The sequence below is a fragment of the Oncorhynchus clarkii genome, chromosome 24, assembly GCF_045791955.1.
Source record: "Oncorhynchus clarkii lewisi isolate Uvic-CL-2024 chromosome 24, UVic_Ocla_1.0, whole genome shotgun sequence".
In the NCBI taxonomy this organism is placed as follows: Eukaryota; Metazoa; Chordata; class Actinopteri; order Salmoniformes; family Salmonidae; genus Oncorhynchus; species Oncorhynchus clarkii.
In genome coordinates this window covers 22,911,483-22,923,513 of record NC_092170.1, presented here as the reverse complement: position 1 = coordinate 22,923,513, position 12,031 = coordinate 22,911,483, and the positions used below count along the sequence as shown (strand labels likewise).

At 41.9% G+C, this 12,031-nt stretch overlaps 1 protein-coding gene across 2 annotated transcripts in view; it reads right to left on the bottom strand.

Annotated features, from left to right (window-relative positions):
• Window positions 1-2,840, bottom strand: part of LOC139382274 (C5a anaphylatoxin chemotactic receptor 1-like) — a 31,888-nt gene extending 29,048 nt beyond the window's left edge. The window contains exon 1 of one of the 2 annotated variants that reach the window (XR_011628625.1): window positions 2,713-2,825. The gene's annotated coding sequence lies outside the window, so the exon portion shown is untranslated. Of the gene's footprint in view, window positions 1-2,712 lie in introns of both variants that reach the window. The other variant, XM_071126145.1, reaches the window with a different exon arrangement.
• Between the last annotated feature and the right edge of the window lie 9,191 nt (window positions 2,841-12,031).

Here is a 12,031-nt window from a genome sequence, read left to right as displayed (position 1 = left end):
CAGCCATGGGCGGACCTGGGAGGGCATAGGCCCACCCACTGGGGAGCCAGGCCCAGCAAATCAGTCAATAACTACAGACAGAAATACTCCTCAAAAAATGTTGTTCAGTGTATAAGGGAGATGGAGTTTGCATGCGTGTGTGCGTGCGTGCGTTCGTCCCCTGAGTGAGTTTGAGACTTAGTGTTTGCCCCCCCCCCCCCCCCCCCCCCACTACCATTGGTAGCTACCATTTCTCAGTAAAGCACTATATTTATCCTTAACCACTGATTCCTTGTCTCTTCTCTGCACCTTGGTCCAACCTCACCACGTCACAAACCACAGTGATTTCAATATTGTTTGTTTAATTCTATCAAAAGTAGAGCACTTTACAGGCCACCTCGTTGCACCACATGTAATGAGGACATGAAGGATATTATGGTGGAGCTGACCCGGCTCATTCCTGATTCATTTAGGATTTCAGAGTAATCTGACGGAGGTAACCAACGGCTCTGTTCAATCTGTCTCGTTGAAGCGTAACAGCTTGCACGCTAGAAATGAAGGTAATTTCTGTTTTAGCCGACATACTGTATGCAGCGTTTACAGTGAATGCAGTCTCTGCTAAAGTGGGAACATTGCCTTTAAATTTCAATCAAGTTGTAACACTGAACTTCTGCATTGAATAACCTCACACTCAACCTCACACTCAACCTCAACAAAACAAAGGATATGATTGTGGACTTCAGGAAACAGCAGAGGGAGCACCCCCCCTATCCACATCGACGGGACAGTAGTGGAGAGGGTAGTAAGTTTTAAGTTACACATCACGGACAAACTGAATTGGTCCACCCACACAGACAGCGTCCGTGAAGAAGGCGCAGCAGCGCCTCTTCAACTTCAGGAGGCTGAAGAAATTCAGCTTGTCACCAAAAGCACTCACCAACTTCTACAGATGCACAGCACAATCAATCGAGAGCATCCTGTCGGGCTGTATCACTGCCTGGTACGGCAACTGCTCCGCCCACAACCGTAAGCCTCTCCAGAGGGTAGTGAGGTCTGTACAACGCATCACCGGGGGCAAACTACCTGCCCTCCAGGACACCTACACCACCCGATGTCACAGGAAGGCCATAAAGATAATCAAGGACAACAACCACCCGAGCCACTGCCTGTTCACCCCGCTATCATCCAGAAGGCGAGGTCAGTACAGGTGCATCAAAGCAGGGACAGAGAGACTGAAAAACAGCTTCTATCTCAAGGCCATCAGACTGTTAAACAGCCACCACTAACATTGAGTGGCTGCTGCCAACACACTGACTCAACTCCAGCCACTTTAATAATGGAAATTGATGTAAAAATATATCACTAGCCACTTTAAACAATGCTACTTAATATAATGTTTACATACCCTACATTACTAATCTCAAATATATATGTATATACTGTACTCTATATTATCTACTGCGTCTTTATGTAATACATGTATCACTAGCCACTTTAAACTATGCCACTTTGTTTACATACCCTACATTACTCATCTCATATGTATATACTGTACTCTATACCATCTACTCCATCTTGCCTATGCCGTTCTGTACCATCACTCATTCATATATCTTTATGTACATATTCTTTATCCCTTTTCACTTGTGTGTATAAGGTAGTAGTTTTGGAATTGTTAGGTTAGATTACTCGTTGGTTATTACTGCATTGTCGGAACTAGAAGCACAAGCATTTCGCTACACTCGTATTAACATCTGCTAACCATGTGTATTGGACAAATACATTTGATTTGATTTGAATAGAGCCTCAAATCTCCGGACACATTGGTTAGGATCAGTTTTGAGAGAAACATTATTTGAAGTCAGAGGGCAAGAAATGACATAAGATCTCTCTTCAGTTCGTTTGAATTAATGCACATTTTTAGGAGAGATATGCATGTACTGTATGTATATATTTGCAAAAATATATATGGGAGATTGGAAGTGATGCAGACAATTACATTGATAGAAGCTACAATCTATCTGCAATACCTACAATCTATCTGCAATATCTACTCTTAGCAGAGTTTGGATTTGGGATCCTTTGCTCTGGATAATGGCATTTCTGGGCATAGAGCCCATATGGAAATGAATAATATTGAAAATATTTAGGAATTTCCTGAAGCAAATCTTTCCCCTTTAGAAATGCTGGGGTGATTCCTTTTGCCACAGACCTCTATGCTGGGGTGGTTCCTTTCTCCACAGCCCTTTAAAAATTAGCTCAAATAATGCGACATAATCTTTTTTTGAATGGAATAGTATAATTGTTAAAGCATTGAAAGCAAGATCTTGGTTGGGTTAAATGCATAAGACACATTTCAGTTGAAGGCTTTCAGTTGTACAACTGACTAGGTATCCCCCCTTTTACCATTACATACTATTATGATGACTTGCTAGTTGTTTATTCACACAGTTTTTTTTTTTATTCAATCCGTAATTGTCCATATCAAGACCAAGGTAAATAACCACATTTCATGAATGCTGGAATGGCTTAGTTGTGATAACAGGGTTAAACAGGATTTGAAATTGAGGAATAACACAAGCACACTTTATAAAGTGATACAAGACCAGTCAGCATTTTAAATGACATTCAAGTCATTCAAGTGCAAAATACCTCTAAAATGAAATAATTTCAATCAGATAATCAATCCCCGAACACTGTAAAATTAAGGTTACAATTAAGGTTGTACTTTACCTTAGATTTCAGATGTATGTATCGACGTCCTCTTGTAGATGACTCTGCACACAACCAGAAAAAATAGGAACTGTTCTTCTTTAGCACAATTTCTGTCCACAGACACCTCACCCAATCATGACCTGACCTCCTTATGATCAGGAATTGTAAAAATGTCAACGCATTGCCAAATATACAGGGAGAGATACAAACACAAATGACATAGTACCGGTCATGAGAACACCTGAGAACTGAACGAACACCTATATAACTATACAGACATACCCAGTTTACCTATGTGGGCAAAGACGCAACCCCCACTAAATATTATCACACTGATTACTAAGGATAAAAATTGTAAAAAATCTGAGCATCTCTAGTTTGTATCCTGATAAGAGCTTGGCAGCCCTAAAGTGTTATAGGTTAGGATGTCAAGGTCATGGGTGACTCCAATGAATTAGTGTCCACTTTATCTCTGAGCCCTTAGCTGTTTCCATATTTATGCTTGTCTTTTCTGGGGTCTCCCTGAGGACAGGCTGGCACTCCTTCACAGTGAAATTTGACCCTGTTCCTCACTATTATCTGATTGTTGGCGCCCCCCCCCCCCCCCCTTGGGTTGTGCCGTGGCGGAGATCTTTGTGGGCTATACTCAGCCTTTTCTCAGGATGGTAAGTTGGTGGTTGAAGATATCCCTCTAGTGGTGTGGGGGCTGTGCTTTGGCAAAGTGGGTGGGGTTATATCCTTCCTGTTTGGCCCTGTCCGGGGGTGTCCTTGGATGGGGCCACAGTGTCTCCTGACCCCTCCTGTTTCAGCCTCCAGTATTTATGCTGCAGTAGTTTATGTGTCGGGGGGCTAGGGTCAGTTTGTTATATCTGGAGTACTTCTCCTGTCCTATTCGGTGTCCTGTGTGAATTTAAGTGTGCTCTCTCTAATTCTCTCTTTCTCTATTTCTTTCTCTCTCTCGGAGGACCTGAGCCCTAGGACCATGCCTCAGGACTACCTGACATGATGACTCCTTGCTGTCCCCAGTCCACCTGGCCGTGCTGCTGCTCCAGTTTCAACTGTTCTGCCTTATTATTATTGTACCATGCTGGTCATTTATGAACATTTGAACATCTTGGCCATGTTCTGTTATAATCTCCACCCGGCACAGCCAGAAGAGGACTGGCCACCCCACATAGCCTGGTTCCTCTCTAGGTTTCTTCCTAGGTTTTGGCCTTTCTAGGGAGTTTTTCCTAGCCACCGTGCTTCTACACCTGCATTGCTTGCTGTTTGGGGTTTTAGGCTGGGTTTCTGTACAGCACTTTGAGATATCAGCTGATGTATCAAGGGCTATATAAATAAATTTGATTTGATTTGATTTGATACTAGCTGTGTGCTACTCTATCTGCTCTCTTCATCCCTACATGGCTTGTTAATGAATACTGGATAAGAATCCTCATCTGAGCTCTCAGACTCAGTGCTCTCAACATTTTGCTGCTTTTGCTGGGGTGGTTCTTTTCTCCACAGACCTCTATGCTAGGTTGGTTCTTTTCTCCACATACCTCTATGCTGGGGTTGGTTCTTTTCTCCACATACCTCTATGCTGGGGTGGTTCTTTTCTCCACAGACCTCTATGCTGGGTTGGTTCTTTTCTCCACATACCTCTATGCTGGGGTGGTTCTTTTCTCCACAGACCTCTATGCTGGGTTGGTTCTTTTCTCCACATACCTCTATGCTGGGGTTGGTTCTTTTCTCCACATACCTCTATGCTGGGGTTGGTTATTTTCTCCACAGACCTCTATGCTGGTTTGGTTCTTTTCTCCACATACCTCTATGCTGGGGTGGTTCTTTTCTCCACATACCTCTATGCTGGGGTTGGTTCTTTTCTCCACATACCTCTATGCTGGGGTGGTTCTTTTCTCCACAGACCTCTATGCTGGGGTGGTTCTTTTCTCCACAGACCTCTATGCTGGGGTGGTTCTTTTCTCCACAGACCTCTATGCTGGGGTGGTTCTTTTCTCCACAGACCTCTATGCTGGGGTGGTTCTTTTCTCCACAGACCTCTATGCTGGGGTGGTTATTTTCTCCACAGACCTCTATGCTGGGGTGGTTCCTTTCTCCACAGATCTCTATGCTGGGGTGGTTCTTTTCTCCACAGACCTCTATGCTGGGGTGGTTCTTTTCTCCACAGACCTCTATGCTGGGGTGGTTCTTTTCTCCACAGACCTCTATGCTGGGGTGGTTATTTTCTCCACAGACCTCTATGCTGGGGTGGTTCCTTTCTCCACAGATCTCTATGCTGGGGTGGTTCTTTTCTCCACAGATCTCTATGCTGGGGTGGTTCTTTTCTCCACAGACCTCTATGCTGGGGTGGTTCTTTTCTCCACAGACCTCTATGCTGGGGTGGTTCTTTTCTCCACAGACCTCTATGCTGGGGTGGTTTCCCTGGCAAGCAACAGTTCATCACTGGTGTTAATTTTCTGGAGATGCCCCCTCATCTCCGCCGCACTCATCTCCGCCCTGACGTTATCGTTGTTAATCCAGTAACAATGGCTCTTGACTAACTCTGTGCCATATTTCAGTCCTGATTGGGAACGAGCTGAGGCTGATAACACTTTCTGGGACTAGTAAGTCCAAAGCGGACTCTCCCGGCTCATGTGTTGCCTTAGTCAACTTGTGATACAGTTCAGTAGCATCCTTCTCTGCATAATGTGTCCTCAAGATTTGCCTTAGTGTGTAGAGTGTCATGCCTGTTTTTCCCTACAGATAGCTTCTCATCATAAGCCCTGGGCTCACAGCTCTGATTACTGCTTCTATGATGTCTAATTCACTGTATCCTTTTCTCAGTCCATTTTCAATCTGATATTCTAGGCTGCTGAAGCTGAGCTTATCTTTCTGATTCTGATCTGTCCATGGATTTTAAAGACTTTATGACAGTGGCATACTCCACTCTCTCTCTTTGGTGTGTGCCTTGCTGGAACTGGGCCCACCTCTCTGCTGGGCTGAGGAGCCTCTCCCTCTTTTCGTCCTGCCGAAGCTCCTGTCTCTCCGCTGGGTTCGCTGTCCACTTGCGTCGTTGGCGCTGACTGACTGGGACATGTAGGCAGACTTTTCACAGCGTCCTCCAAGTTCGATATTCCTTTGATTTAATCTTTTAGTTGAAGCCTTCTTCCTTCTTCTCACAGTAACCTTCAATCAGTTTGTGGCGCAATGGCTCTTTCCTTGTACTTCAGAGTCATCTACACCTCCTATTCCACAATATACAGACAGGTGCCGTAAATTGTCCTCAGTTAAAGTCCAAAAACTCTGTTCGATTTCATCCAATGTTTCCCTCTCTTGACTCATATTGTCCTACTCACTTGGCAACAACGACCATGCAGGCAATGGCAAGATAGCTAAAATTGGTTGGGTGGTTAGCCCGGTAACGTTAGCTAGCTGGCTACTCTCCCAATGTCTCTCACTCGTTGTCCGTTCAAGGAATATGGGCCGGTGCTCACATAAAAATAAATCTCAGCAGTGCCTCCAAATTTGTTACCGTTTCTATGGGCTTAAAATATAAACTCTGACGTGAAAGGTACCGTTTAATATAATTTTAATCATGTTAGCATGGTGTAACAGCAGTTTACAGCCTTTTATGTTTGTTTTTCTTCCTCTACCCCAGTGTACTTAAACTTTTCTTCTTCATTTCCCATGGGCTTCACCCGAGTAAAACACCAGTTGCTGGATACAACTGTATTAATCCCCTTACAGTGCATTCGGAAAGTATTCAGACCCCTTCACTTCCACATTTTGTTACGTTACAGCCTTATTTTAAAATAAATGAAATACATTTTCCTCATCAATCTACACACAATAGCCCATAATGACAAACCATTTTTAGAATTTCTTGCAAATGTATAAAACATATAAAACTTACTTACATAAGTATTCAGACACTTTGCTATGAGACTCGAAATTGAGCTCAGGTGCATCCTGTTTCCACTGATAATCCTTGATATGTTTCTTCAACTTGATTAGAATCCACCTGTGGTAAATTCAATTGATTGGACATGATTTGGAAAGGAACACACCCGTCTATATAAGGTCTCACAGTTAACAGTGCATGTCAGAGCAAAAACCAAGCCATGAGGTCGAAGGAATTGTCCATAGAGCTCCGAGACAGGATTGTGTCGAGGCACAGATCTGGGGAAGGGTATGGGATGTTTTTCAGCTGCAGGGACTGGGAGACTAGTCAGAATTGAGAAAAGATGAACGGTGTAAAGTACAGAGAGATCCTTGATGAAAACCTGTTCCAGAGCGCTCAGGACCTCAGACTGGGGCGAATGTTCACCTTCCAACAGGACAACGACCCTAAGTAATGTCATGAAGTTGGCTTTAGAGGGAAGGTTTATGACCCTCATAAATACCTTTCCCCTTTTTCCTCTCTCTACTCTACCGATGTGACTATTGAAGATCCCTTTGTTACTATTGACTGTTGAAGACCCCCTCCGTCTGCTAAACGTGGGCTAGGAGAGGACGGACAGAGTATCCATTCTACCACACTCCAGTTCACCACTACACAGTCTTCAGAGGACCAGAGAACCATGCTGGTCCACCCGGACTCCCATCTACCGAAGTGCAGCTCAGAATAAATATGTTTTTGCATTCTCCTTTTTCAAATGGGCGGTTATTTAGAATGCATAAGATACTGTATTTACGATAGCATAGCTGCCTACGGCCCGATAGAGACACAAAACCTTTTTTGCTCCTCAGTCTTCCCACTCTTTCACTCAAACACAACCCACTCTCTTTGTGTAACCAGCCGTCGTATCTGTTCTGTCCGCTAGGGATGTTTTCCTATATGACATAATTTGTAATCAATGTATGACACATTCTGTGTATATATAATTCTGTGTCATTATTTGGGTATTTAGTAAATACATAATTGAACCCAATTTTGTATTGCTGATTCAACTTGTTAGCCAGGGTTCGTGAAGATAACCAAGAATTTACAACTTTCAGATGAGACTAAATAAAGTGACGATTAAATATTGACTGCTATTGAGGTAAAATATTACCAGGTCTTTAAGAGTTTATTTGGAAGATAACAGCTCTATAAACATTATTTTGTGGTGCCCCGACTTTCTAGTTCATTACATTAACCTGTTTAGCTTAATCAGGTAATATTAATTACAGAGAAATTATTTTATAGAATAGCATGTCATATCACTTAATCCGGCATAGCCAAAGACATGACAATACACAGCCAATACACAGCCAACGCAAGAGGGGCTTCGGAACAAGTATCTGAATGTCCTTGAGTGGCCCAGCCAGAGCCCGGACTTGAACTTGATCGACATCTCTGGAGAGACCTGAAAATAGTTGTGCAGCGACGCTCCCCATTCAACCTGGCAGATCTTGGAGAGGATCTGCAGAGAAGAATGGGAGAATCTTCCCAAATACAGGTGTGCCAAGCTTGTAGCATCATACCCAAGAAGTGTCGAGGCTGTGATCGCTGCCAAAGGTGCTTCAATAAAGTCTTGAGTAAAGGGGTCTGAAACTTTTGCTCTGTCAGTGGGATGTTGTGTGTATTGAGGGGATTTTTTTTCATACATTTTCAAATAAGGCTGTAACATAACAAAATATGGAAAAAGTGAAAAGATCTAAATACTTTCCGAATGCAATGTATATTGTAGCCCAGGCCTACTTCTAATCAGGTAGAAACTATCCTACTTTTCACAAACATTTGAAAGGTAAATTGAGTCGTGATGTACTGTATATATACTTTTGTGCATAGCTTATCATATTTTTTTCAAAAAGGTGTTTCCCCTGAGCTACATTGCTAATGTTAGCAGCTATTAGTGTCATCATTGTTAATTTACACAGCAAGCCTTACAGAATCCTTGTCTAACTACACTACTAAATCTGAATTTCACAACTTTATTGTTAGTCCTTATGCTTATTACAGTACTGTTACATTAAAAAAAATGTGACATTGTTCATATTTACAATTTGTTGGGAGGCCAAAGCTATACACACATGTTGAGAATGATGACAGCACCTGTACTGCACATATGTTTTATGTTTAGCTGTATCTCCATATTAAACTGCCAAAGGCAGACACAATAACTGTGTTGTTCCCTTTTGATATCAACAAGTACCTTCAGGGTTTGCATGTGTTTACTCTTGTGGGTGCCCTAGCCTAAGCAACCAACTAGCTTTAATGGTTAGCCGCCCTGAAAAATATGTGTACTGTCTAAATAAAGAAAACAATTCCATAACCATTTTTGGACAACTTAGAATGTTGCACACCGCGTTCAGCCAAAGCATAGTTTTCCAGTTTTTTTCCAGCGGCTTGCCATTAAAGCTGGTTAAGTAGGAAAATGATGCCTTTACAGCCTGAATGGTGGATGCTTTATGCACAAGTTGGTCCACGGATGGGCAGAAGTGTATTACCGGGAATGCACATCAATGCTAGACAATAGTGCAGATCTAGCAACCACTATCAGGTGCCCATAAAAGTCTAGGCCCAGGTTTTCCTAACTCGGTCTGCCCCGGGTGCACGTTTTGGTTTTGGTTTTTTCCCTAGCAGTACACAGCTGATTCAAATAACCAACTCATTATAAAGCTTTGATTATTTGAATCAGCTGTGTAGTCAGTGGTGTAAAGTACTTAAGTAGTACTTTAAAGTATTTTACCTAAGTAGTTTTTTGGGGTATCAGTACTTTACTTTACTATTTATACTTTTGCTTTTACTTCACTACATTCCTGAAGAAAATAATGTACTTTTTACTCCATACATTTTCCCTGACACCCAAAAGTATATTTTGAATGGCTAACAGGACAGGAAAATTGTCAAATTCATGCACTTCTCAAGAGAACATCCCCGGTCATCCCTATTGCCTCTGATCTGTTGGACTCACTAAACACAAATGCTTTGTTTGTAAATTATGTCTGAGTATTGAAGTGTGCCTCTTGCTATCTGTAAAAAAAAAGATAAAAAAAATGGAAAAAAAAGAAAATGGTGCATCTGGTTTGTTTAATATAAGCCCTTTGAAATGATTTATACTTTTACTTTTAATACTCAAGTATATTTCAGCAATTACATTTACTTTTGACACTTAAGTACATTTAAAACCAAATACTTTTAGACTTTTACTCAAGTAGAATTTTACTGGATGACTTTCACTTTTACTTTAGTAATTTTCTATTAAGGAATCTTTACTTTTACTCAAGTATGACATTTGGGTACTTTTTCCACCACTGTGTGTAGTGCTAGGGCAAATTCCAAAACGTGCACCCGGGGGGGTGCCCAGGACTGAATTTTGGAAACACTGGTATATGGGTATATGGGTCAACTCTTACCCTATGAGGTCCGGAGCCTGCTGGTTTTCTATTCTACCTGATAATTAATTGAACCCACCTGGTGTTCCAGGTCTAAATCAGCCAGTGATTAGAGGGGAACAATTTTTAAAAAGCAGTGGAACTGGCTTTGAGGTCCAGAGTTTAGTTTGGAAGGTTTAGGCCAGGGATGGGTAACTCCAGTCCTCGGGGCCTGGAGTGGTGTCACACTTTATCCCCATCCCTCGCAAACACAGCCGATTAAACTAATTTCATTCTAAACTGAAGAACATAATTCATTAATTGATTAGTTAATTATTGGAGTCACATGTGCTAGCTGAGGCTGGCCCAAAATTGTGACACCAATCAGGCCCCTGAGGACTGGAGTTTCCCATTCTTGGTTTAGGCCAACACTGATAAATCTATCGCTTGTGGGAAAGCCCACAGCCAGGTTGGTATGTCTAACCCTTATGGGTGGAGTGCCATATCCCCTAACCTGGCTGGCAACTCTTTGGACCACGTGGGGTGGCGTACCAGGCTACATATTAGAGGTCGACCGATTGCCTTTATTTAACTAGGCAAGTCAATTAAGAACACATTCTTATTTTCAATGACGGCCTAGGAACAGTGGGTTAACTGCCTTGTTCAGGGGCAGAAGGACAGATTTTCACCTTGTCAGCTCAGGGTGATCCAATCTTGCAACCAACTAGTCCAGCGCTATAACGACCTGCCTCTCTCTCGTTACATTCCACAAGGTGACTGCCGGTTACGCGAATGCAGTAAACCAAGGTAAGTTGCTAGCTAGCATTAAACTTATCTTATAAAAAAAACAATCAATCATAATCACTAGTCAACACATGGTTGATGATATTACTAGATATTATCTAGCGTGTCCTGCGTTGCATATAATCTGACTGAGCATACAAGTATCTAAGTATCTGACTGAGCGGTGGTAGGCAGAAGCAGGCACGTAAACATTCATTCAAACAGCACTTTCGTGCGTTTTGCCAGCAGCTCTTCGTTGTGCGTCAAGCATTGCGCTGTTTATGACTTCAAGCCTATCAACTCCCGAGATGAGGCTGTTGTAACTGAAGTGAAATGGCTGGCTAGTTAGCGCGCGGTAATAGCGTTTTAAACTTCACTCGCTCTGAGCCTTCTAGTAGTTGTTCCCCTTGCTCTGCATGAGTAACGCTGCTTCGATGGTGGCTGTTGTTGTTGTGTTCCTGGTTCGAGCCCAGGGAGGAGCGAGGAGAGGGACGGAAGCTATACTGTTACACTGGCAATACTTAAGTGCCTATAAGAACATCCAATAGTCAAAGGTTAATGAAATACAAATGGTATAGAGGGAAATAGCCCTATAATTCCTATAATAACTACAACCTAAAACTTCTTACCTGGGAATATTGAAGACCCATGTTAAAAGGAACCACCAGCTTTCATATGTTATCATGTTCTGAGCAAGGTACTTAAATGTTAGCTTTCTTACATAGCACATATTGCACTTTTACTTTCTTCTCCAACACTTTGTTTTTGCATTATTTAAACCAAATTGAACATGTTTCATTATTTACTTGAGGCTAAATTGCTTTTATTGATGTATTATATTAAGTTAAAATAAGTGTTCATTCAGTATTGTTGTAATTGTCATTATTACGAATTTTAAAAGAATTGGCCGATTAATCGGTATCGGCTTTTTTGGTCCTTTGATAATTGGTATCGGTATTGAAAAATCATAATCGGTCGACCACTACTACATATCCCTTGGCAATCCCATAATTTAAACAATGCAATAAACATATGTAAACATTATACAATTACTAACTCTAGTATGGACTACAATGCACTCCAAAACCACTGTTGGGCCCTTGGAAATAGGGGAAAATAATCAATTAAGTAATGACTTCATGAAAAAATGACAAATGTCAGCAAAGTGTTATTTCCTTCTTTCCACAGATGAGTGTTAGTACTTTTCTTAAAATAAGCACTCTTGATAGATAGTGTTAGATTTTCTTCTTCACACAACTCCTTCAGATAACCC